Raw genomic sequence first — 25,338 nt, forward strand, 5'->3', positions numbered from 1 at the left:
GGATGTTATTGTTTCTATTATTGATTACCTTGCCGGGATTGTTATTGTTTTTATTGTTGATTCCCTTGCTGGGATGTTATTCTTTCTATTGTTGATTCCCTTGCCGGGATGTTATTGTTTTTATTGTTTGGATGAGGAAGAGTTTAAAACACGAAGGGTAATGTCGTGCATGATATTGTGAGTGAGTGTTAATGCACGAAGGGTGATGCCATGCTGATATTGTGATTGTAAAAGCACGAAGGGTGATTCTGTGCCACATTATTGAGAGTAAAAGCATGAAGGGTGATGTCGTGCCACATTATTGAGAGTAAAAGCACGAAGGGTGATGCCGTGCCACATTATTGAGATTAAAAGCACGAAGGGTGATGTCGTGCCAGGATTATGAGAGAGTAAAAGCACGAAGGGTGATGCCGTGTCATTTCTATTGATTTCTATGGTGAGGACGAGAGTAAAAGCATGAAGGGTGATGTCGTGCGCTTATTGCTATTTTACTATTTCTGTTGATTCCAAAGTTGATATTTACCTTGCTTCTCTACTTACTTACTGTCAGCATTTGATGTTCCCCCTCAATATTTCTCTCCCATCCCGTTGAGTTATTAGTAATATCGTGATTTAAAATAAAGGAATTTATACTACGCTGCTTTGTATGATCTTTTTAATTAATTTTAACTTGCCTTAATGATATATATACTTCAACACTTCAAATTTTTATAATTGTTACATTTTTAACTCAATTAAATCTCTTTAAACCGTTTGAGTTGTATTTTACTTAAAAAGGAATTTCTACTAAGTTGTAATTTATTAAATCTCATGCTAAATGTAATAATTCATTCGATGTCGTATTTTAATTGAAAAGGGAACTTTCTTCATTCAAATGATTTCTGAAAATAACTTCATCTTTCTTGTTGATTTCCTAATTGGTTTATAAGTTGTACTTTAATTGCTATGTAAATGAGAATGTTGTTGTACAAATTAATTGCATTGGTTATGGACCCTATGAACTGAGTAATATGAGAATGTTGTTATGCAAAGTGAGATAGAAACACATGGGCACAAGGTGCCGAGTGTGCTAAAGGTTTGGAAGTTGAGGTTATGATATGAGACCTCAAGTTCTGAGATGGCTGAAATGCGCATCAGAAATGATATGATTACTTAAGTTGACATTGTTTTCCTTATTTGAGTATATATTACTTCTCTGCGTCACAGCTATGTTTGTGTTGAGTTACTGGGTTATCTTTCATTTTCATTCGTGTTTTCCCATTATTATTTTTGCCAATTTTAGTTTGTTTTCTCCCTGTTGTTGATATTACTTTGTTATCTTTATGTTGATAGTTTACCATAATATCCTGTTCATTTCATTTGACCAGTAGGTGTCTTGATTTTTCCTGGTCACTACCCCACCTAGGTTAGTCTTGATACTTACCGGGCATCGCCGTGGTGTGCTCATACTACACTTCTATACATTTTTGTGTACAGAACTAGGTATCTGATCGGTAGTAGCTGTGCGGGTCGTTGCGGTGGAGACCCAAGGTAAACCTGCTGTTGCGTTCGCAGGCCTCGGAGTCACCTTCATTTGTACTTATTTCCATTTGTTCCTTTTGTTTCGGAGCAGTGATGTATTTATTTTGTATAACTACTCTTAAAAAAAGCTTATGACTTGTATCACCAGTTTTGGGGAAATGTAATTTTTCAGAGTTATTTAATTTAAAGTTAGAAAATATCAATGTTATTTCAGTTTATGTTAGGCTTACCTAGTTTAGAGACTAGGTGTCATCACGACTCTTTCGGAGGGATTTCTGGTCATGACAAATTGGTGTCAGAGCTCTAGGTTCATAGGTGCTATGAATCATAAGCAGGGTTAGTAGAGTTCTGCAGATCGGTACGGAGACGTCTGTACTTATCTTCGAGAGGCTACAAAACTATTAGGATAATCTCGCCTCTTTCATTCTTTATCGTGCGATATAGATTTAGCTCGAAGTATATGACTAATGTCCCTTTACATCCACTTGTGTATGATGTTATGCTCTTAGTGCCCGCTATGCACCAGTGGTTCGTGATGCTATAGACGGGCTACGAAGGAGTCAGAGATGCTCAGGTATTGTCTCAACATGGCATCCGGACTAAATATACGAAGGTATTGAGAGGCTATTTAGTTGTTCATACGGAGGCGAAGATGTTCCTGGCATTTGATTGATGAGTGAGAGCTTGGGAAGGTTTAATTGGTCGACTAGTCATCGTGTCACGACCCCAGTTCGCCCTCCGTGAACCATCATGACGGCACCTAGTCTCTATGACTAGGTAAGCCTAAATTGCAGAAGATAAACCAATTTGCGGAATAAAAACAATTTAAAATAGAAATAGAGTGATATAAAAACGTTTAAAAGTGCCGCTCGGCATACACAATATAAATTCTCGAAGCTAACACATTTTCCCAAATCCCGGAAACCCATGAATCACAAGCTAAGGATATTACATAGTGCTCTAACTCCAGAATAGTCTAAAATAAGTAAATACATAAGGGCTGTAACTACAAGAGAGAATAGAGAGAGACTCCTCGGTCTGCGGACGCGGCATATATACCTCGAAGTCTCCGAAGGGTCGCCTCGCCTCAAGGATAGTAAGTCTGAGTCAAGGTACCTAGATCTGCTGTTACACCCCAAGTTTTCATACGTGAGAGTACGTCGTAAGTCATTGATGTAAGCTCGGAAATGATATTATATTTGGAAGAAAATAAAGTAAGTTAATCATGTTACCTTGGAGATTACAAATATTTAAGATCACGAATAACGAGTACTAAGAGGGTTGGAAATCTTAGAAGCTAAACCAATTGAAGAAAATAAGTTTCATCAAAAGTCGACAAGTTTGGAATGTTATAACCTGTACTTTGGGGTGAGACTAGGGTTCTTAACATGATAAGGAGGTTATTCTAAGAGTTATTTTAGTCGTATGATATTCATTTTCTACATTTTGAAGGCAAGCAAGTTGTGGAACAAGAGTTGGCAAAGGTCATCACAAGTTACATTCATAAATTTGCTGAAATTTAGGTCAAATGTATCTGAGAATTTCTCCAAATATACTTGGAATCATTGGGTGTTCTACCTACCAAATTGAAGGTCTACGAGTCTACTTTCTAACGCATTAAACCCTTCATCAATATGACATTGTAGGAGATAGATATTCATGTTTTTGCGAGACCGCACAAACAGCTCCCAATGGGACCCACTTAGGCGGTGGTTGACCTACTTCAATTTATAAACGATTTGGACGCCTATTTTTGCTCATTTTTCAACTAAAATTCGTCTCCAAACTTCTCTTAACCCTCCTAAACATATACCACAAGGGTTTGAAGTGATTCCAAAGTGATTACACCATATTTCAACATTAAAACTTAGTTCTAGTGAAGAACATGTCACGCCCTGAACCTGGGCCTGGACGTAACACGGCACTCGGTGCCTGACTACATGTGACCGAGCGAACCAACTGGCTAGCTGAATCAACATGTGGTATCATAACATACTGAATGCGGAAGATAAACTAACACATGCTGATATACCGAAAGTTTGGATGATATAAATCAAAGTGCGAAAATACTAATACAATTCTGAAACATATTTGTAACCAACATAGCTTAATATGAAAGCTTGTGACTCTGTCTAACTGTTACTCTAGTCTATGAAGCCTCTATTTGAGTACTGAAAACACTGACTGTATGTGAATACTGAAGACTGTAGCAATGATAATGCCTTGAAAGAACTGGGGATCACTAAATAGCTGGTACGAGAATCCTAGCGCTCTGAATCATCAACCTGTAAATCATTACCTGCATCGCGAGATGCAGGCCCCGGGAAAAAGGGACGTCAGTACATTTGAATTGTACTAGTATGTAAAATAGCTGAAAAAAAGTACTGTCAACACTGAAACTGAAACTGAACTGCTAGCTGATAAACTGATAACTAAATAAGGAAGTAAGGATGTGAATACTCCCTCTTCTGAATGATGAACAACCTGTTTATCTGAACATTAAACTGCGACCTCAGGCCCAATATGTATATATATATGTGTGTGCACAGCTGCGGCCTTGGGCCCAAGTATACGTATACATAACTGCGACCTCAGGTCCAAAATGCATAAAGCATAAACTGCGGCCTCAGGCCCAAATGCAGGTGTTCAACATTCATGAATTTAAATCAGGAACTGAGAATCATACTGTAATATGTGATACTGAAATAATGAGCCATACCGACTTATAATCACCCCAAAGTAAGTTAATCATGTTACCTTGGAGATTACAAATATTTAAGATCATGAATAACGAGTACTAAGAGGGTTGGAAATCTTAGAAGCTAAACCAATTGAAGAAAATAAGTTTCATCAAAAGTCGACAAGTTTGGAATGTTATAACCTGTACTTTGGGGTGAGACTAGGGTTCTTAACATGATAAGGAGGTTATTCTAAGAGTTATTTTAGTCGTATGATATTCATTTTCTACATTTTGAAGGCAAGCAAGTTGTGGAACAAGAGTTGGCAAAGGTCATCACAAGTTACATTCATAAATTTGCTGAAATTTAGGTCAAATGTATCTGAGAATTTCTCCAAATATACTTGGAATCATTGGGTGTTCTACCTACCAAATTGAAGGTCTACGAGTCTACTTTCTAACGCATTAAACCCTTCATCAATATGACATTGTAGGAGATAGATATTCATGTTTTTGCGAGACCGCACAAACAGCTCCCAATGGGACCCACTTAGGTGGTGGTTGACCTACTTCAATTTATAAACGATTTGGACGCCTATTTTTGCTCATTTTTCAACTAAAATTCGTCTCCAAACTTCTCTTAACCCTCCTAAACATATACCACAAGGGTTTGAAGTGATTCCAAAGTGATTACACCATATTTCAACATTAAAACTTAGTTATAGTGAAGAACATGTCACGCCCTGAACCTGGGCCTGGACGTAACACGGCACTCGGTGCCTGACTACATGTGACCGAGCGAACCAACTGGCTAGCTGAATCAACATGTGGTATCATAACATACTGAATGCGGAAGATAAACTAACACATGCTGATATACCGAAAGTTTGGATGATATAAATCAAAGTGCGAAAATACTAATACAATTCTAAAACATATTTGTAACCAACATAGCTTAATATGAAAGCTTGTGACTCTGTCTAACTGTTACTCTAGTCTATGAAGCCTCTATTTGAGTACTGAAAACACTGACTGTATGTGAATACTGAAGACTGTAGCAATGATAATGCCTTGAAAGAACTGGGGATCACTAAATAGCTGGTACGAGAATCCTAGCATTCTGAATCATCAAACTGTAAATCATTACCTGCATCGCGAGATGCAGGCCCCGGGAAAAAGGGACGTCAGTACATTTGAATTGTACTAGTATGTAAAATAGCTGAAAAAAAGTACTGTCAACACTGAAACTGAAACTGAACTGCTAGCTGATAAACTGATAACTAAATAAGGAAGTAAGGATGTGAATACTCCCTCTTCTGAATGATGAACAACCTGTTTATGTGAACATTAAACTGCGACCTCAGGCCCAATATGTATATATATATGTGTGTGCACAGCTGCGGCCTTGGGCCCAAGTATACGTATACATAACTGCGACCTCAGGTCCAAAATGCATAAAGCATAAACTGCGGCCTCAGGCCCAAATGCAGGTGTTCAACATTCATGAATTTAAATCAGGAACTGAGAATCATACTGTAATATGTGATACTGAAATAATGAGCCATACCGACTTACATGATACTGGTATAGTGAATAGGATTAAACTGAGATGAGTATTCATAATAAGTTGATATGTCATAACTGAAACTCATAGAATATCGAATGATTATAAAACCATGTCATCTAGAGGATATAAGTTCTACTTCTATTCATGGAACCAAGGCATAATTACTTTCTGAGGAAACTAGTAATGTTCATGATGAATGGGACGTAGGGAGAATCATAGATATTCCCAAACGTAAAGAGTTAGACTTACATACCTCAATTTGCCCCTTAGTGATACTACAATGATCCACACTACTAAGAACCTTCAATCTACAACAACAACATCCAATGGAACCAAATATTAGTAATAAATTCCATAACTTATGCCATTTACGCATATTATCAAACACCTTGTAGGCATAGATATTTACACATCATAACTATAGTGTTGGTTCATCCAACTATCACCATTAACCAACAATTCATTCCACCATCATTCCTAACAAATTTATAACTTCCAACAACATATGTATGACCATCCATTCACACCCAACCAACAAATCCTATCAAATAATCACCTTTAAATCCCTACCATGGTCATGCATTTAAATTGGGAATTTATGACTTCCAATCACCATACCATAAGTTGTAATACTTGATTCATACTCATAATTCCATAATAACACCATATATGTAAGTCTAAGGGTGTAGGATTACCTCTTGTAGACCAAATCTTGAAAGACAACTTTTGGGGTGTTCTTGAAATTTTGAAGAAATCCTATGAAACCCAATCAAAATCATGTTGTAACTAGTGATTGAGAAGTGAAATCACCATGATAACACACTTAAAAACTCACCTTAGGTGTGCAATTGAATGCCTTGGTCGAGTTGGGGGTGTAGAGGCAGCCCTAAGCTTGAGAAATGACTCAATTTCTCTTATTTCCGGTCTTTAAGATATTTAAAACCTTCCAGACGCGCGAGCTGGCGCGCCTGTTCGCGCGCGGGAGGCAGAATACTCAGCAAAAACGCGCGACTTCGCGCTCCTGTTTGTGCTAGTGACACCTGCCCCGTAAAATGGTCATAACGTTCTGTATACACCTCCAAATGACGAACGGTTTGTTGCGTTGGAAACTAGACGCAAAGAGCTTTAATTTGATAGGTTGTGAATCACACAACTCATTGTATCCAGGTAGATATGCTCGGCCAAAGTGAGGTCTTGTGCATACTCATTTGCAAATTTTCAGCTATAATGAAAAGTTTCAACTTAGCTTGGACTTAAGCCTCTCCTTAGACCGAAAATCACCTATAATATGCCTCGTACACTTATTATTATAACCACTCAATTACCATCACGCTAATACTCGTTTAATGCATCCACAACCAATTCAAATTACAGGGTGTTACAGATTAACACCTTTTTGAGGTTGTGTTGTCATTGAGGATTGTTGTGGGTTGTATTTGGATGAAATTCCAAGTTGTTGTTGCTGTATAGGGTGAGTATAAAATCCTACTAATTGTGCTTAAGCTTTCTTGTATGTTGGTTAAGTTGTTAGGATGATAAACTACAAGATAATACTTGGATTAGCTTAAGTCACTTCTATGGTGTTGTATTGCTATTAAGGGTTGTTGTAAACTGAATATAACTTGGATTTTGACTTAACGTTACTGTAGGAGTTATGTATATTGTGTTCTTGCTTGTGCCTAAGATTATCTTGATGTTGATTAAGTTAAATGGATGGCCTAGACATGAACTAGTGAATAAAGTTGCTAGTTGGGGATAGTTGAAGTTGTGGATTATTTTCGTTGTTATAAATATATGGTATAAGGCTGGAATCATTGATTAATGACTTCATTATCATGTTAATTATACTTTTATGTTGAAGTAAGAAGTCTATAAGGATTGATAAGGGGTATACAGATTCCAATCGGAGCTTGTCGCTCGTCGTAATGTAGTTGTGACTTATTATTGTTATATGGTGTCTTGATATTGATAATTATATATTGATGGATTGTTCTGGTCATTGTTGTTGGTATATGGTATTGGAGGAGGCCCTTGTTATAAGGGAGATGCTGCCCAAATTTACGTAAACGAGCTACTAGCTTAAGTTATAGACTTAGCCTTTGCTCAGCACTGATTTTGGATCTCCTTATACTATGATAGATTGAGTTGACTTGTTTGAAGAGTTGCTTGGAAGTGATTAAGGACTCAACGGGTTTAAGGTATGTTAAGGCACTTACTTCTTTCTTTTAGCATGATCTAAAATGAAATGAACATAAACGATACGCTATTTCATAATGACTCTACTCCTAGCAACTAAGGTTGTCCATATTGTTCTTTCCTTATAAACTTATTCTAAACAAGTGTGTATGATCCTTAAATCCTACTAAGGTTTATATTGATGGTAGGGATGTCCATAATGTTCTTAAGTCACTCCAAAAGTTTTAGAATGTGATTCCATGAGTTGAGCATGCATTATATATATGTATCTATTTTACTCTACCGAGTCGCGCTATAGTCGGCCGGGTATGACACCTATTGTGCAACCACTGATCAGTTGGTTTACCGAGCTCCACGTGGCCGGGTACGATTCTACCGAACCTTATGATGGTCGGGTACGCTTTTACCGAGTCCTCTTTGAGGTCGGGTACGATATGATGATGATGATGCCCACAGAGGCGAATGTTTTAAAAAGTTTATGTATAAATATGTATTATGCATTTCATATCAGTAACCCCCAGAGGCACTCAGATGTTACAGGTTGTATCTCCTCTATCTCTCTCTTTACATTACTGTTCTTGTTTATGCTTTCCTGCCTAACATACTCGGTACTTTATTCGTACTGACGTCCCTTTTGCTTGGGGACGCTGCATTTCATTCCCGTAAGTCCCGATTGATAGGTTGACAGTCCTCCTAGTAGGCTATCAGCTCAGTGAAGGTGTTGGTGCACTCCACTTGCTCCGGAGTTGCCTATTTGGTCAATATGCTTTGGATATGTATTGATTGGTATGGCGGGGCCCTATCCCGACCTTTATGATTTTATGTACTCTTATAGGCTTGTAGACAAATATCAGGTGTATGGATACTTGTATGGCCTTGTCAGCCTATGTTTAGAGTTTACTAATGGTCATGTCGACCTTATAGGCCCGTATGTCACACATATAAGTTTGTATAACATGTTGGGTCTTCATATGTTGAGTATTCCCTTATGTTTTATTCTTGTTATCTCATGACGGGTTTTCTGGCTCATTTACTCATGATAATATGATAAGAAAGATATGTTGCGTTGGTACTCGGTTGAGTAAGGCACCAGGTGCCCGTCGCGGCCCTTCGGTTTCGGTCATGACAGAAGTGGTATCAGAGCAGTTCTGTCCTAGGGAGTCTATAAGACGTGTCTAGTAGAGTCTTGTTTATGGGTGTGTTGTGCACCACACTTATAAGCAGGATGTTACGGGGCATTTAGGTCTGTCACTCTTTCTTCTTACTCTAGATCGTGTAGTAGAGCTCAGTCGTAAGAATTCAAACTCCTAAATTCGACTTTAGTCGTAATACAACGATACCTACATCCACAAAGACAGTTGGTAAGAGATTGCATGTGGATGTGGAAGAGTTGAGTCAGAGGAACTCGATTTCACATCATGCTTATGATGAGTAAATGTGAGGTCTTCAACAGATCATGTGTGTACTAAGATGTGTATGCTTCTTAATAAGGAGCCTTAAGGCAAGGATATCTATTCACGAATATGGTGAAAATCTATGAGGGATTCAGAAGCTAGATACAAGTTTCAACAAGTAAAAGAAGTAAGGTGAAGAGGGGTACGAGGCACCCAGATAATGAAGATTATCAATATTTTCAAATCAGGCAGAGAAATATAAGCATTTTGGTACCTTTATCAATGACAGAGGTAAGTACAATTGGCCACACCCATCTCAGTTATGTTCTATGGGACCTAACAGATATTATTTAAGAGAAAGATGGGATATCAGGATCCAGTTGGAGTTAGAGTAACCCAAAAATTATGGATGGGTTGTTATCATTAACTAACGTTTCCGAAAGATGGTGCAAATGTGGTAATAGATCTCCTTCTAAGACACCCAGATGGTGAACTCTAGAGTAGTACAATCAGATACGAATACTGGAATATTCAAAAATTTCAAAAGATAGGCAGTGGGATCCTAGAAGGGACAAATATTTACCTTAGTATGACTCTAGCCCCGAGTAAAAAAAAAGAATGTTAGGCATTCCAAAGAGCCAGTGAGATGAAGCTAGGGGAGCTTAAATGGAAAGAACTTTTGTTGAAGTTTTCAGAATAAAGTGATAGACAATTATATTATCCGGAGAATAAGAAGAAAATAAATGAAGCATCATGAGTAAGATGTGATATAGGGGTGATAACAGTAAATCAAAATATGACACGATGACAGAGTCTATAGTCAAGTGAAGGAAAATACAAGAGGTGACAAGCCTTAAGGCAATAAAAGAGTATAATCCATAAAGTCATATCCTTATTTCGAGAAATGAGTTGGTGACTTCAACGTGATTACCAAGAGGAAATGTTAGACCCCAGAGTAATAAAAATCAGTATGGGCTGGTGAACAAGATAAAACCGAACATGAATTAGGGACCGGAGGATTTGATAATGGTCGACATCGTGAGAACTTCAAAGATCATGCTCCAACAATAATAGAATCGACAACAGACGAATAACCTTTAAAGGCCATTTAGGAAGTCGCTTACCTAAAGCAAGTACTCTGACCAGAGTTAATCTTAAGGGACTAAGTGTACCAGTTACAGTAGGTGTCACCTTCGTGCGTAAGAAATTTAGTTATCCCTAGTACAGAAGGTTACCATAAGGTGATTAAGGTTCATTGATAATGTGAAAAGACGCCAAAGATGAAGAGGTAAAACAACTATAGGTAGATCGTCGTAGTACTAAATCTTAGTACTCCTCTGAAGGGGGGAATATGGTGTGATATGGTATTAAGTCGGAGTTAAGCGGTTCAGTTAACTATGGAATGGTAAAGGAAGAATGTGGTAAAAAGGAGAAAGGGATGATATTGCATTTATTCAGTTCATGCAGATATGTTGCGACTCCAGAACATTATACAAGCACGACACCGGGGAGAGGCAGTAAAAGTTTCCGGCCAGGATGTTATTAATAAATAAGTGTGAATGGACACTTGATACATCAGGAGCTAGTGGCAAGAGATAAGTTAAGACAAAGGATATATCCCAAGAGGGATTATGCAGAATATATATATGAGAATGGACCAACGAGTAATTAGTAGAATATATATATATATATATATATATGAGAATGGACCAACGAGTAATTAGTAGTTGATTCAGGAAGAGCCCAGTTATGGCTAGACAAGAGGTCACAGATAAATCAATAGATCATGCAAGATAAATGTAGTGAACCGCAGCATAGTGAATTCAGTCTCGCAGATACGAGATCGCAATCATTTGAAAACTTTCAAATAGGAGTTGAGACAATTAAAGGTACCATTTTTAAGGTTTATAAAAATAAGAGAGAGTGCCACTAAGGAGACAATAAAAATTTGAGCTTAGAAGTAACCCTACGAGCACAAAGGCATAAATTTATGTAACTAAGGATTATTATAGGCGAGTAAGAATAACGAAAATTACCTTCAGGTGTACGATATATCAAGTTCACAACTTTACAAGAGCCAGAAGGTATCCCTAAGTATACAATGAAAGACTAGCTGAGGAAATAAGGAAGAAGGTTTCCACGTAAGCATAGTGAGCTAAAGAGTAAATGATCCTGTAACAACAGTCTCACTACAATATTGTATACACTCCATAAGAAAGTGGCACCTATCATGGCTAATGAATGGTAAAAAAGGGCCATCAAAGGTGATGTTTGAGATCATATGAGGTACAGGAAATTATAGTATTCGTGGGCAAAATGACAAGCCAAGTATTCATGCAACAAGTGATAGAACGACCAGCAAAAGTAATTGCTTACATTTAAGGACAACTGAGAAGGCACGAAAGGAAATTTATGGTGCTAGCAAGTTAAAGGAAGGTTGCGAGTAGTATAAATAGATCGGTGTAGGTCCTAAGGTAAAGTATTGTAGAGCAACAAGGTTTTAGGTTGATAGGAGTAAGGATATGAAAAGGTGAGTGAGAAGGTGACGAGAATATGTATGTCCTCGGGATTAAACCCATCAAAATAAGGGAGCTGGTGATTTCCATATGTAATAAAAAGCTCGGTACAACCTGAATGAACACAGAGGAGTCTGAGACTAGGTGCATTTAGAAGAGATGGAATGCTGCCCTGGCAGTAGAATAAGGGTCTAATTGTGATAGATAAGAGGATGATGCTTAGGCCATTGATTGAGTAACGATTTAATGAGAAAGGGATTTCATTAATTGCACGGGATTAGAATACCCCCATAAGATGAATCGCGTTGGGATGTAATGAAATACGGTTATTGAAGTATAGTATCCCTAGGTGGATCAGGAAAATTACTTCATATGTTCCCCGATAAGATGTGAGCCCTAGTGACAGTGTATTACGTAAGAGGTTGCAAGTTATCAGTGATAGATTATAGATCAACATTAAGGTGAATAAACAATAGATGGGTACAAGTTCCAAAGTACGAGATGAGATTTGTTTGTTATTCTTAGATGAATAATAATGAGGAAGCACTAAAGGACTTAAATTTATACATATAGGATAAGCAGCGAGAGAGTAACCTAGAGTTGGGTAGCAAACCTCGGTAATAATAAACCGAAGTAAGTTTTATGGTATAGTATAACCAACCTATATTTACTAAATCCATAAGCTATATATACAAGGCTATGAAACAAGAGATAGAAATAGTCTTAAGTTCGATAAAGTACCAAGCGAAAGACATCAGTACACCTATAGATGCCTAGAGGGACAACTTGTCATAATTCTGTATATGTTCATAAAGTGAGGCTTAGAGATTGGCTAAAATATGGAGGAAAAAGAGAAGACGAGTCGCTAGGCGCTCATAAAAGGACACAGTCGTACATACTGCATGACATAAGGTATCAAATGTTACGATGTTGGAAGAATTCCAACCACATGTCATAGCGTGACAAAGAGGCCTAAAAGGGGGGAATGCCCAAGCGTTTGGATTTATTCACAAAATAGTTTCTTAGATGGAAATATGAGCATTAAAGTATTCGTAAGAGCCATAGTTTATGAAACTGATAAGCGCATCAGTCAATATTCGAGGACGAATGTTTCAAAGGGGGGAATGATGTTACACCCCAAGTTTTCATACGTGAGAGTACGTCGTAAGTCATTGATGTAAGCTCGGAAATGAGATTATATTTGGAAGAAAATAAAGTAAGTTAATCATGTTACCTTGGAGGTTACAAATATTTAAGATCATGAATAACGAGTACCAAGAGGGTTGGAAATCTTAGAAGCTAAACCAATTGAAGAAAATAAGTTTCGTCAAATGTCGACAAGTTTGGAATGTTATAACATATACTTTGGGGTGAGACTAGGGTTCTTAACATGATAAGGAGGTTATTCTATGAGTTATTTTAGTCGTATGATATTCATTTTCTACATTTTGAAGGCAAGCAAGTAGTGGAACAAGAGTTGGCAAAGGTCATCACAAGTTACATTCATAAATTTGCTGAAATTTAGGTCAAATGTATCTGAGAATTTCTCCAAATATACTTGGAATCATGGGGTGTTCTACCTACCAAATTGAAGGTCTACGAGTCTAGTTTCTAACGCATTAAACCGTTCATCAATATGACATCGTAGGAGATAGATATATATGTTTTTGCGAGACCGCGCAAGCAGCTCCCAATGGGACCCACTTAGGCGGTGGTTGACCTACTTTAATTTATAAACGATTTGGACGCCTATTTTTGCTCATTTCAACTAAAATTCGTCTCCAAACTTCTCTTAACCCTCCTAAACATATACCACAAGGGTTTGAAATGATTCCAAAGTGATTACACCATATTTCAACATCAAAACTTAGTTCTAGTGAAGAACAACACCTACTAATTGTGCTTAAGCTTGCTTGTATGTTGGTTAAGTTGTTAGGACGATAAACTACAAGATAATACTTGGATTAGCTTAAGTCACTTCTATTGTGTTGTATTGCTATTAAGGGTTGTTGTAAACTGAATATAACTTGGATTTTGACTTGAAGTTACTGTAGGAGGTATGTATATTGTGTTCTTGCTTGTGACTAAGGTTATCTTGATGTTGATTAAGTTAAATGGATGGGCTAGACATGAACTAGTGAATAAAGTTGCTAGTTGGGGATAGTTGAAGTTGTGGATTATTTTCGTTGTTATAAATATATGGTATAAGGCTGGAATCATTGATTAATGACTTCATTATCATGTTAATTATACTTTTATGTTGAAGTAAGAAGTCTATAAGGATTGATAAGGGGTATACAGATTCCAATCGGAGCTTGTCGCTCGTCGTAATGTAGTTGTGACTTATTGTTGTTATATGGTGTCTTGATATTGATAATTATGTATTGATGGATTGCTCTGGTCATTGTTGTTGGTATATGGTATTGGAGGAGGCCCTTGTTACAAGGGAGATGCTGCCCAAATTTACGTAAACGAGCTACTAGCTTAAGTTATAGACTTAGCCTTTGCTCAGCACTGATTTTGAATCTCCTTATACTATGATAGATTGAGTTGACTTGTTTGAAGAGTTTCTTGGAAGGGATTAAGGACTCAACGGGTTTAAGGTATGTTAAGTCACTTTCTTCTTTCATTTGGCATGATCTAAAATGAAATGAACATAAACGATACGCTATTTCATAATGACTCTACTCCTAGCAACTAAGGTTGTCCATGTTGTTCTTTCCTTATAAAATTATTCTAAACAAGTGTGTCTGATCCTTAAATCCTACTAAGGTTCATATTGATGGTAGGGATGTCCATAATATTCTTAAGTCACTCCAAAAGATTTAGAATGTGATTCCATGAGTTGAGCATGCATTATATATATGTATCTATTTTACTCTACCGAGTCGCGCTATAGTCGGCCGGGTACGACACCTATTGTGCAACCACTGATTAGTTGGTTTACCGAGCTCCACGTGGCCGGGTACGATTCTACCGAACCTTATGATGGTCGGGTACGCTTTTACCGAGTCCTCTTTGAGGCCGGGTATGATATGATGATGATGATGCCCATAGAGGCGAATGTTTTAAAAAGTTTATGTATATATATGTATTATGCATTTCATATCAGTAACCCCCAGAGGCACTCAGATGTTACAGGTTGTATCTCCTCTATCTCTCTCTTTACATTACTGTTCTTGTTATGCTTTCCTGCCTAACATACTCGGTACTTTATTCGTACTGACGTCCCTTTTGCCCGGGGACGCTGCGTTTCATGCCCGCAGGTCCCGATTGATAGGTTGACAGTCCTCCTAGTAGGCTATCAGCTCAGCAAAGGTGTTGGTGCACTCCACTTGCTCCTGAGTTGCCTATTTGGTCAGTATGCTTTGGATACGTATTGATTGGTATGGCAGGGCCCTGTCCCGACCTTTATGATTTTATGTACTCTTAGAGGCTTGTAGATAGATATCAGGTGTATGGATACTTGTATGGCCTTGTAGGCCTATATGTCACACATATAAGTTTGTATATCATGTTGGGTCTTCATATGTTGAGTATTCCCTTATGTTTTATTCTTGCTATCTCATGACGGATTTTTTGGCTCATTTACTCATGATAATATGATAAGAAAGATATGTTACGTTGGTACTCGATTGAGTAAGGCACTGGGTTCCCGTCGCGGCCCTTCAGTTTCGGTCGTGACATCTGCACATGAAAAACATGCGCGGAAAGGGCATGAGTACACCACAACAGGTACTCTGTAAGTGCCAAGCCTAACCTCGGTCGGGTAGTGACGAGGAAGGTTAGGGACCTAATAAGGTCAAATAAAATATAAAGTTCAATAGTGTAGAACAAAACAGTATAAATAAGTACAGCAATAAAAGTAACACACGATATAAAGGGCAACAATAACTATTACAGAGACAAGGTAAACACAGAAAGAAATACGGTTCATCACCAAAAATAACAATTGGGGATCTCCCAGGATACCGTCCTGTAGTCCCAAATATACATATCCTATGGATCTCCCGGGATCCCGTTCCGTAGTCCAACTCATAGTGCGCGGGGATCTACCGAAATCTCGTTCCATAGTCCCAAATGTAAATACCTAGTACTGGGGGAATCTACCGAGTGCATTCCCATAGTTCCATATAACTGTGCAAGGGGATCTACCGGAATCCCACATCTGTAGTCCCAAAATAAACAGACAAGGGGGAGCTACCAGAATCCCACATCCGTAATCCCAATGTAAATACATAGCAGCAATAGAAAAATATTCAGAAATGGCAAATTTCATATTAAGGCAAACAAGTAATTCTAGCCTAGCATGCTGCACAGAATTCAGGTAAGGCAGTTTGAGCAAGTAAAATAATTAAGTCACTTAGACATGCTTTCCTAAGCTAACAACATGCTTAATGGTGCAAGTAATAAAAACAGGAAAGGAAACATACTAGTAATTACTTAATGAAAACCGGATTTCCAACAATTAGCACAAGTACGCACTTGTCACCTCACGTACAAGGCATTTAAATGACCAAATATACCAAATCCTATCCTGTTCATTTCATTTGACCAGTATGTGTCTTGACTATTCCTCATCACTACCCCACCTAGGTTAGTCTTGATACTTACTGGGCACCGCCGTAGTGTGCTCATACTACACTTCTATACATTTTTGTGTACAGATCTAGGTATCTGATTGGTAGTAGTTGTGTTGGTCATTGCGGTGGAGACCTAAGGTAAACCTGCTGTTGCGTTCGTAGGCCTCGGAGTCACCTTTATTTGTACTTATTTCCATTTGTTCCTTTTGTTTCGGAACAGTGACGTATTTATTATGTATAACTACTCTTAGAAAAAGTTTATGACTTGTACCACCTATTTTGGGTAAATGTAAATTTTCAGAGTTATTTAATTTAAAGTTAGTAAATATCAAAGTTATTTCAGTTTATGTTAGGTTTACCTAGTTTAGAGACTAGGTGTCACTACGACTCTTTCGGAGGGATTTCTGGTCATAACAAGTTGGTATCAGAGCTCTAGGTTCATAGGTGCTATGAATCATAAGCAGGTTTAGTAGAGACTTGCGGATCGGTACGGAGACGTCTGTACTTATCTTCAAGAGGCTACAAAACTATTAGGATAATCTCACCTTTTTCATTCTTTATCGTGCGATATTGATTCAGCTCGAAGTATATGACTTATGTTCCTTTACATTCACTTGTGTATGATGTTACGCTCTTAGTTCCCGCTGTGCGCCAGTGGTTCGTGATGCTATAGACGGGCTACGAAGGAGTCAGGGATGCTCAAGCATTGTCTCAACGTGTCGTCCAGACTGAAGATACGAAGGTATTGAGAGGCTATTTAGTTGTTCATATGGAGGCGCAGATGTTCCTGGCATATGATTGATGAGTGCGAACTTGGGAAAGTTTAATTGGTCGACTAGTCGTCATGCCACGCCCCCGGTTCGCCCTCCGTGAACCATACTGGCGGCACCTAGTCTCTACGACTAGATAAGCCTAAATTGTGGAAGATAAACCAATTTGTGGAATAAAAACAATTTAAAACAAAAGTAGAGTGATATAACAATGTTTAAAAGTGCACCTCGGCATACACAATATAAATTCTCGAAACTAATACATTTTCCCTAAACCCGGAAACCCATGAATCACAAGCTAAGGATATTACATAGTGCTCTAACTCCAGAATAGTCTAAAATAGGTAAATATAGAAGGGCTGTAACTACAAGAGAGAATAGAGAGAGACTCCTCGGTCTGCGGACGCGGCAGATATACCTCGAAGTCTCCGATGGGTCGCCTCGCCTCAAGGATATACGTCTGAGTCAAGGTACCCGGATCTGCACATGAAAAACATGCGCAGAAAGGGCATGAGTACACCACAACAGGTACTCAGTAAGTGCCAAGCCTAACCTCAGTCGGGTAGTGACGAAGAAGGTCAGGGCCCTAATGAGGTTGAATAAAATATAAAGTTCAACAGTGCAGAACAAAACAGTATAAATAAGTACAACAATTAAAGTAACACATGATATAAAGGGCAACAATAACTATTACAGAGACAAGGTAAACACAGAAAGAAATACGGTTCATCACCAAAAATAACAATCGGGGATCTCCCAGGATACCGTCCTGTAGTCCCAAATATACATATCCTATGGATCTCCCGGGATCCCGTCCCGTAGTCCAACTCATAGTGCGCGGGGATCTACTGGAATCTCGTTCCGTAGTCCCAAATGTAAATACCTAGTACTGGGAAAAAATACCGGGTGCATTCCCGTAGTTCCATATAACTGTGCAGAGGGATCTACTGGAATCCCACATCCGTAGTCCCAAAATAAACAGATAAGGGGGAGCTACCGAAATCCCATATTCGTCGTCCCAATGTAAATACATAGCAGTAACAGGAAAATATTCAAAAATGGCAAATTTCATATTAAGGCAAATAAGTAATTCTAGCGTAGCATGCTGCACAGAATTCAAGTAAGGCAGTTTGAGCAAGTAAAATAATTAAGTCACTTAGACATGCTTTCCTATGCTAACAACAGGCTTAATGGTGCAAGTAATAAAAATAGGAAAGGAAACATACTAGTAATTACTTAATGAAAACCAGATTTCCAACAATTAGCACAAGTACGCACTCGTCACCTCATGTACAAGGCATTTAAATTATTAAATATACCAAATCCTAAGGGAGAGGTCCCCCACGCAAGGTTAGACAAGCCACTTACCTCGAACCAGCTCAAATCAATCTGAAACCACGCTCTTGCCATGAGTACTCGACTCCAAATGGCCCAAATCTATTCAACTCAATTTCATAATGTAACTAATACTTCAAGTAACTGATTCTACAAAAAAAATCTAAGTTAATACGCGAAATTAGGTAAAATGACCAAAACGCCCCTCGGGCCCACATCTCGGAATCGGGTAAAATTTGTATTTTCAGAATCCTCACACTCTCACGAGTTCATGCATACCAAAATTATCCAAATCTAAGGTCAAATTCCCAATCAAAAGTCGAATTCTATGTCTAAGAACTTTCTTCCAACTTTTCCACATATTTTCACCTCCAACCCGAAATTAAATGATGAAACTAACTATAGATTGATGCAATATAACTAGAAAGGGTTAAAAAATTGTTACCCAATGACCTCCTCTTCAATTTCCTCTCAAAATTTCCCTCTCCCGAGATCCAAATCGAATTTCCAACTTTTGAAACTAAACCCTCAAAATTTAAAATTTCTGCCCAGCTATTACCGTATATGCGGTCCCGCTTTTGCGGAACAATGGCCGCACCTACGACCTTTCACTTAAAACCAGCTTCCGCATCTGCGACTCCCCATCTGCAGATGCGGTACCGCTTCTGCGGCTCCTGCTGAACCTCCCCATTTCCGCTTATTCGACCACATAGCCGCTTCTGCGATGTCGCACCTGCGGTCCCACACTCCAAAATCCTCCCGTCAACCATCTAAAATCATCCCGAGGCCCCCGGGACCTCTAGCAAAAGCACCAACAAGTCTAATACCACTCACAAAACTTATACCAATCCTTAAAACACCTAAAACAATAGCGACACGACGAATCAACCACGGATTCAAGCCTAAGAACTCCAAAACTCTAGAAATACGCTTTTGATCAAAAAGTCTATCAAACCTCGTCCGAATGACCTGAAATTTTGCACACACGTCACATTCAACTCTACGGAGCTACTCCAACTTCCGGAATTCCATTACGACCCTCGTATAAAATCTCACTATCGGACCGAAAACTTCAAAATTCGTTCTTTCGCCATTTCAAGCCTAAATTAGCTACGGACCTCCAAAATCAATCCGAACATGCCCCTAAGCCCGAAATCACCCAACAGAGCTAACGGAACCATCCGATTTCCATTCCGAGGCCGTCTTCACACTGCTTCGACTACGGTCAAATTTCCAAAACTTAACTCTCATTTAGGGACTAAGTGTCCCAAAACTCTCCGAAACTCAAAACCGAACATCCCGGCAAAATCAAAATAGCAGAAATAAACACGGGGGAAGCAGTTAATAGGGGATTAGGGCGTAAATTTTTAAGACTACCGGCCGGGTCGTCACACCCTCATACACTTAAACATTCATTCGTCCTTGAACGAGCATAGAGACATACCTGAAGTAGTGAAAAGATGAGGGTAACGATTGTGCATATCCTGCTTGGTCTCCTAGATCGCCTCCTCGACCGGCTGACCCCGCCACTGAACCTTTACTGATGCAATGTTCTTTGACCTTAACTTTCTAACTTGCCTGTCCAATATTGCCACTGGCTCCTCAACATAGGATAGATCCTTGTCCAACTGGACTGAACTGAAATACAACACGTGCGATGGATCACCGTGATACCTCCGATGCATCGAAACATGAAATACCGGATGAACTCCTGCCAAGCTGGGAGGTAAGGCAAGCTCATAAGCAATCTCCCCAACACACCTCAATATCTCAAAAATGCCAATAAACCTCGAACTCAACTTCCCTTTCTTCCCAAATCTCATAACGCCCTTCATAGGTGAAACCCGAAGGAGAACTCGCTCTCTAACCATATAGGAAACATCACGAACCTTCCGGTCTGCGTAACTCTTCTATCTAGTGGGCTGTATGGAGTCTATCCTAAATCACCTTAACCTTCTCCAAAGCATCCTGAACCAAGTTTGTGCCCAACAATCTAGCCTCACCCGGCTCAAACCAACCCACGGGGGATCTACACCGTCTACCATATAAAGCCTCATACGGTGCCATCTAAATGTTGGACTGATAGCTATTGTTGTAGGAAAACTCTGCCAATGGCAAAAACTGATCCCAAGACCCTCCAAACTCAATCACACACGCACGCAGCATATCCTCAAGAATCTGAATAGTGCGCTTGGACTGTCCATCCGTCTGAGGGTGAAATGTTGTACTCAACTCCACCCGAGTACCCAACTCATGTTGAATGGCTCTCCAGAATCGTGATGTGAACTGAGTACCTCTATCTGAAATGATAGAAACTGGAATACCATGCAGACGAACTATCTCCCGGATATAAATCTCCGCTAGGCACTCCGAAGAATAGGTAGTACACACAGGAATAAAGTGAGCGGATTTGGTCAGCCGATCCATAATCACACAAATAGCATCGAACTTCCTCAAAGTCCGTGGGAGCCCAACTACAAAGTCCATGGTGATTCGCTCCCGCTTCCACTCTGGAATCACTATCTGCTGAAGCAACCCACCCGGTCTCTGGTGCTCATACTTCACCTGCTGACAGTTGAGGCACCGAGCTACAAATCCAACTATGTCTTTCTTCATCCGCCTCCACCAATAGTGTTGCCTCAAATCCTGATACATCTTCGCGGCACCCAGATGAATGGAATACCGCAAACTGTGGGCCTCCTCCAGAATCAACTCCCGAAGCCCATCAACATTGGGTACACAAATCCGACCCTGCATCCTCAATACCCCATCATCACCAATATCCACGTCTCTGGCATCACCATGCTGAACCTTGTCCTTGAGAACAAGCAAATGAGGGTCATCATACTAACGCTCCCTGATACGATCAAATAAGGAAGACCGAGAAACAACGCAAGCTAGAACCCGACTAGGCTCCGAAAGATCGAATCTCACAAACTGGATGGCTAAGGACTGAACATCCATCACCATAGGCCTCTCCGATGCTGGCAAATAAGCCAAACTCCCAAACTCTCTGCTCGGCTACTCAAAGCATCGGCCACCATATTGGCCTTGCCTGGGTAATACAAAATAGTGATATCATAGTCCTTCAGCAGCTCTAACCACCTCCTCTGGCACAAATTAAGATCCTCCTGCTTGAACAGATGCTGCAAACTCCAGTGATCAGTATAAATCTCACAAGGCACACCATACAAATAATGACGCCAGATCTTCAAGGCATGAACAACAGTAGCTAACATGAGATCATGGACAGGATAATTCTTCTCATGTACCTTCAACTGTCTGGACGTGTAGGCAATCACCCTACCGTCCTGCATCAATACCGCTCCAAGGACAATCCTCGAGGCATCACAATAGACAGTATAAGACCCCGAACCTGTAGGCAATATCAAAATTGGGGCTATAGTCAAAGCTGTCTTGAGCTTCTGAAAGCTCGCCTCACACTCTTCCGTCCACTGGAACGGAGCACCCTTCTGGGTCAACCTGGTCACAGGGGCTGCAATCGATGAAAACCCTTCCATAAAACGACGGTAGTAACCCACCAAGCCAAGAAAACTGCGGATCTCTATAGCTGAGGATGGTCTGGGCCAACTCTGTACAACCTCTATTTTCTTCGGATCCACCTGAATACCCTCACTCGATACCACGTGGCCTAGGAATGCCACGGAGACCAACCAAAACTCACATTTCGAGAACTTAGCATATAACTTCTTCTCTCTCAGAGTCTGAAGCATAGTCCTCAGGTGCTGCTCATGATCTTCCCGACTACGGGAATACACCAAAATATCATCAATAAAGACAATGACGAACGAATCAAGATACGGCCGAAACACACTGTGCATCAAATGCATAAAGGCTGTTGGGGCATTGATCAGCCCAAATGACAAAACAAGGAACTCGTAATGACTATACCAAGTCCTGAAAGCAGTCTTCGGTATATCTGGCTCCCGAATCTTCAACTAATGGTAACCTGAGCACAAGTCAATCTTAGAAAACATCGTGCACCCTGAAGCTGGTCAAACAGATCATCAATATGAGGCAAAGGATAACGGTTCTTAACTGTAACTTTTTTCAACTGGAGATAATCAATACACATATGCATAGAACCATCCTTTTTCTTCACAAACAAGATAGGAGCACCCCAAGGTGATACATTGGGCCGAATAAAACCCTTATCAAGCAATTCTTGTAACTGATCCTTCAACTCCTTCAACTCAGGAGGAGCCATATGATAAGAAGGAATAGAAATGGGTTGAGTCCCCAGCAACAGATCAATGCCAAAATCAATATATTTATCAAGCGGCATGCCCGGAAGATCATCTGGAAACACATTAGGAAAATCCCGTACTACTGAAACTGAATCAACTGAAGGGGTATCGATACTGACATCTCTCATAAAGCTAAATATGCATCACACCCCTTCTCAACCATACGCTGAGCTTTAAAAAAACAAATAAATCTATTGGGAGTGTGATCTAAAGTACCTCTCCACTCAATATGCGGTACACCTAGCATAACGATTTTGGCGTGACAATCAAGAATAGCATAATGGGGCGACAACCAGTCCATGCCCAACGTAATATCAAAATCTACCATGTTGAGCAACAATAAATCGGCTCTGGTCTCAAAACCACTAAGAGAACCAAACATGACCGATAAATGCGGTCCACAACAAGAGAATCTCCCACAGGAGTAGAAACATAAAGGGGGGAACTCAAAGAATCCCGAGGTACACCTAAATGTGGAGCAAAATAAGAAGACACATAAGAGTAAGTGGAGCCTGGATCAAATTGAACCAATGCATCTCTGTGACAAACCAATATAATACCTGTGATGATAGTATCGGAGGCAACACCCTCGGTACAGGCAGGAAGGGCATAGTATCTAGCCTAGCCTCCTCCTCTAGGGCAACCTCTACCTCCCCAACCTCCACCTCTAGCTGGCTGAGCAGGTGGGGTAGAAACTGGAGTTGTAACCATGGCCTAAGAACTCTGCGGGGCACGCTGTGGCTGAGAAGTCTGTGGAGGTGCACCCATCCCAAGTGTAGGGCAATACCTCACTATATGGCATGTGCCACCATACTCAAAACAAGCTCTAGGAGGAAGTGGTGGCTGTGACTGGCTCGGTCCAGGTCTACTGGACTGACCTCTGAAATCACCCGTGCAACAAGCGCACTAGATACCAAAGGTGCATAATAAGGCTCCTAAGGTCTAGAAGGAGCTAAAATATCACTCGCTGCTGGAAGAGCTGAATGAACAGGGCTACTCATATAACCCCTACCATGACGACCTGCTGCTAGGGCACGGGCACTAGAGAAATGGCACGACTCTCGAGACCTCTTGGCCTCCCTCTCCTCTCCATCCCTAGCATGCATACCCTCAATCATCCTCGCAATGCTCACCACCTGCTGATAAGAAATGTCCATATCCAACTCACGAGCCATGCTAGACTTGATGATAGGAACAGATCTGAAAACTGAGCCCAAGTCAGTGAAGCAGCCTCATCCGGACTGTCTAACTCATAGGTGTGCCACCACTCATAGGCGGCTCCTCAAAGCTGGAAAGTAGTGAAGGAAACCCGCTCGATCCTGATATACCCATGGTACGAAGAATACGGTAACACTCATGTAGAAATCCTAGATCATCATCTGATGCTAGACCACTGAATACAGTAGGCTTGTACTTCTTGAACCTCTCAAGCCTCAGCTGCTCATCCTCGGAAGCCACTGCCCTGTCCTCGGGCTGATCTCGGACTGCAGGCTGTACAGAAATAATATCAGGGACCTGCTCAACATGCACTCACTGCTTAGGAGTACAGGCGGTGGGAGTCTGTGCTCCTCCCTCGGCCTAAGACGTAGCTGCAGCAAGGAAAAGCAACCCTGCCTGAACCAAAGTGGTGTACATGCTCATGAACTGTGCCAGAGTCTCCTAAAGTGCTGGAGTAGTAATAGCAGTAGGCGTATCAGGTGCCTGGACTCCAGCTAGAACTACTGGTGGTACCTCGGCGGCAACTCGCGCAGGTGCTCTAGCTGCACCACGTGCGCGTCCTCGGCCTCTATCTCGACCCTGGCCTCTGATAGTTGTAGTAGGGGGCGCAGGTGCCTGATCATCTCGGGTAGCGCATATCCTCACCATCTGTGAGAGAATAGAAGACAGAAGTTTAGAACTGTGATGTCAAAATCTCGCACGACAAGGAAATCAAATGAAGTGGAATTTTCCTAATAGTTACATAGCCTCTCGTATATAAGAACAGACGTCTCTGTATCGATCAGCGACACTCTAATAAATCGGCTTGTGATCCATGACTCCTATGAATCTAGAGCTCTGATACCAACTTGTCACGACCCTGGTTCTCCCTCCGTGAACCATCGTGATGGCACCTAGTCTCTACGACTAGGTAAGCCTAATTTGAGAAATAAAAACAATTTAAAATAGAAATAGAGTGATATAACAGTGTTTAAAAGCGTCGCTCGGCATACACAATATAAATTTTCGAAACTAATACATTTTCCCAAAACCCGGAAACACATGAATCACAAGCTAAGGATATTACATAGTGCTCTAACTCCAGAATAGTCTAAAACAAGTAAATACACAAGGGTTGTAACTACAAGAGAGAATAGAGAGAGACTCCTCGGTCTGCGGATGCGGTAGATATACCTCGAAGTCTCTGAAGGGTCGCCTCGCCTCAAGCATAGTAATTCTGAGTCAAGGTACCTGGATCTGCACATGAAAAACATGCGCAGAAAGGGCATGAGTATACCACAATGGTACTCAGTA

This window comes from Nicotiana tabacum, chromosome 1, assembly GCF_000715075.1.
Source record: "Nicotiana tabacum cultivar K326 chromosome 1, ASM71507v2, whole genome shotgun sequence".
Lineage (NCBI taxonomy): Eukaryota > Viridiplantae > Streptophyta > Magnoliopsida > Solanales > Solanaceae > Nicotiana > Nicotiana tabacum.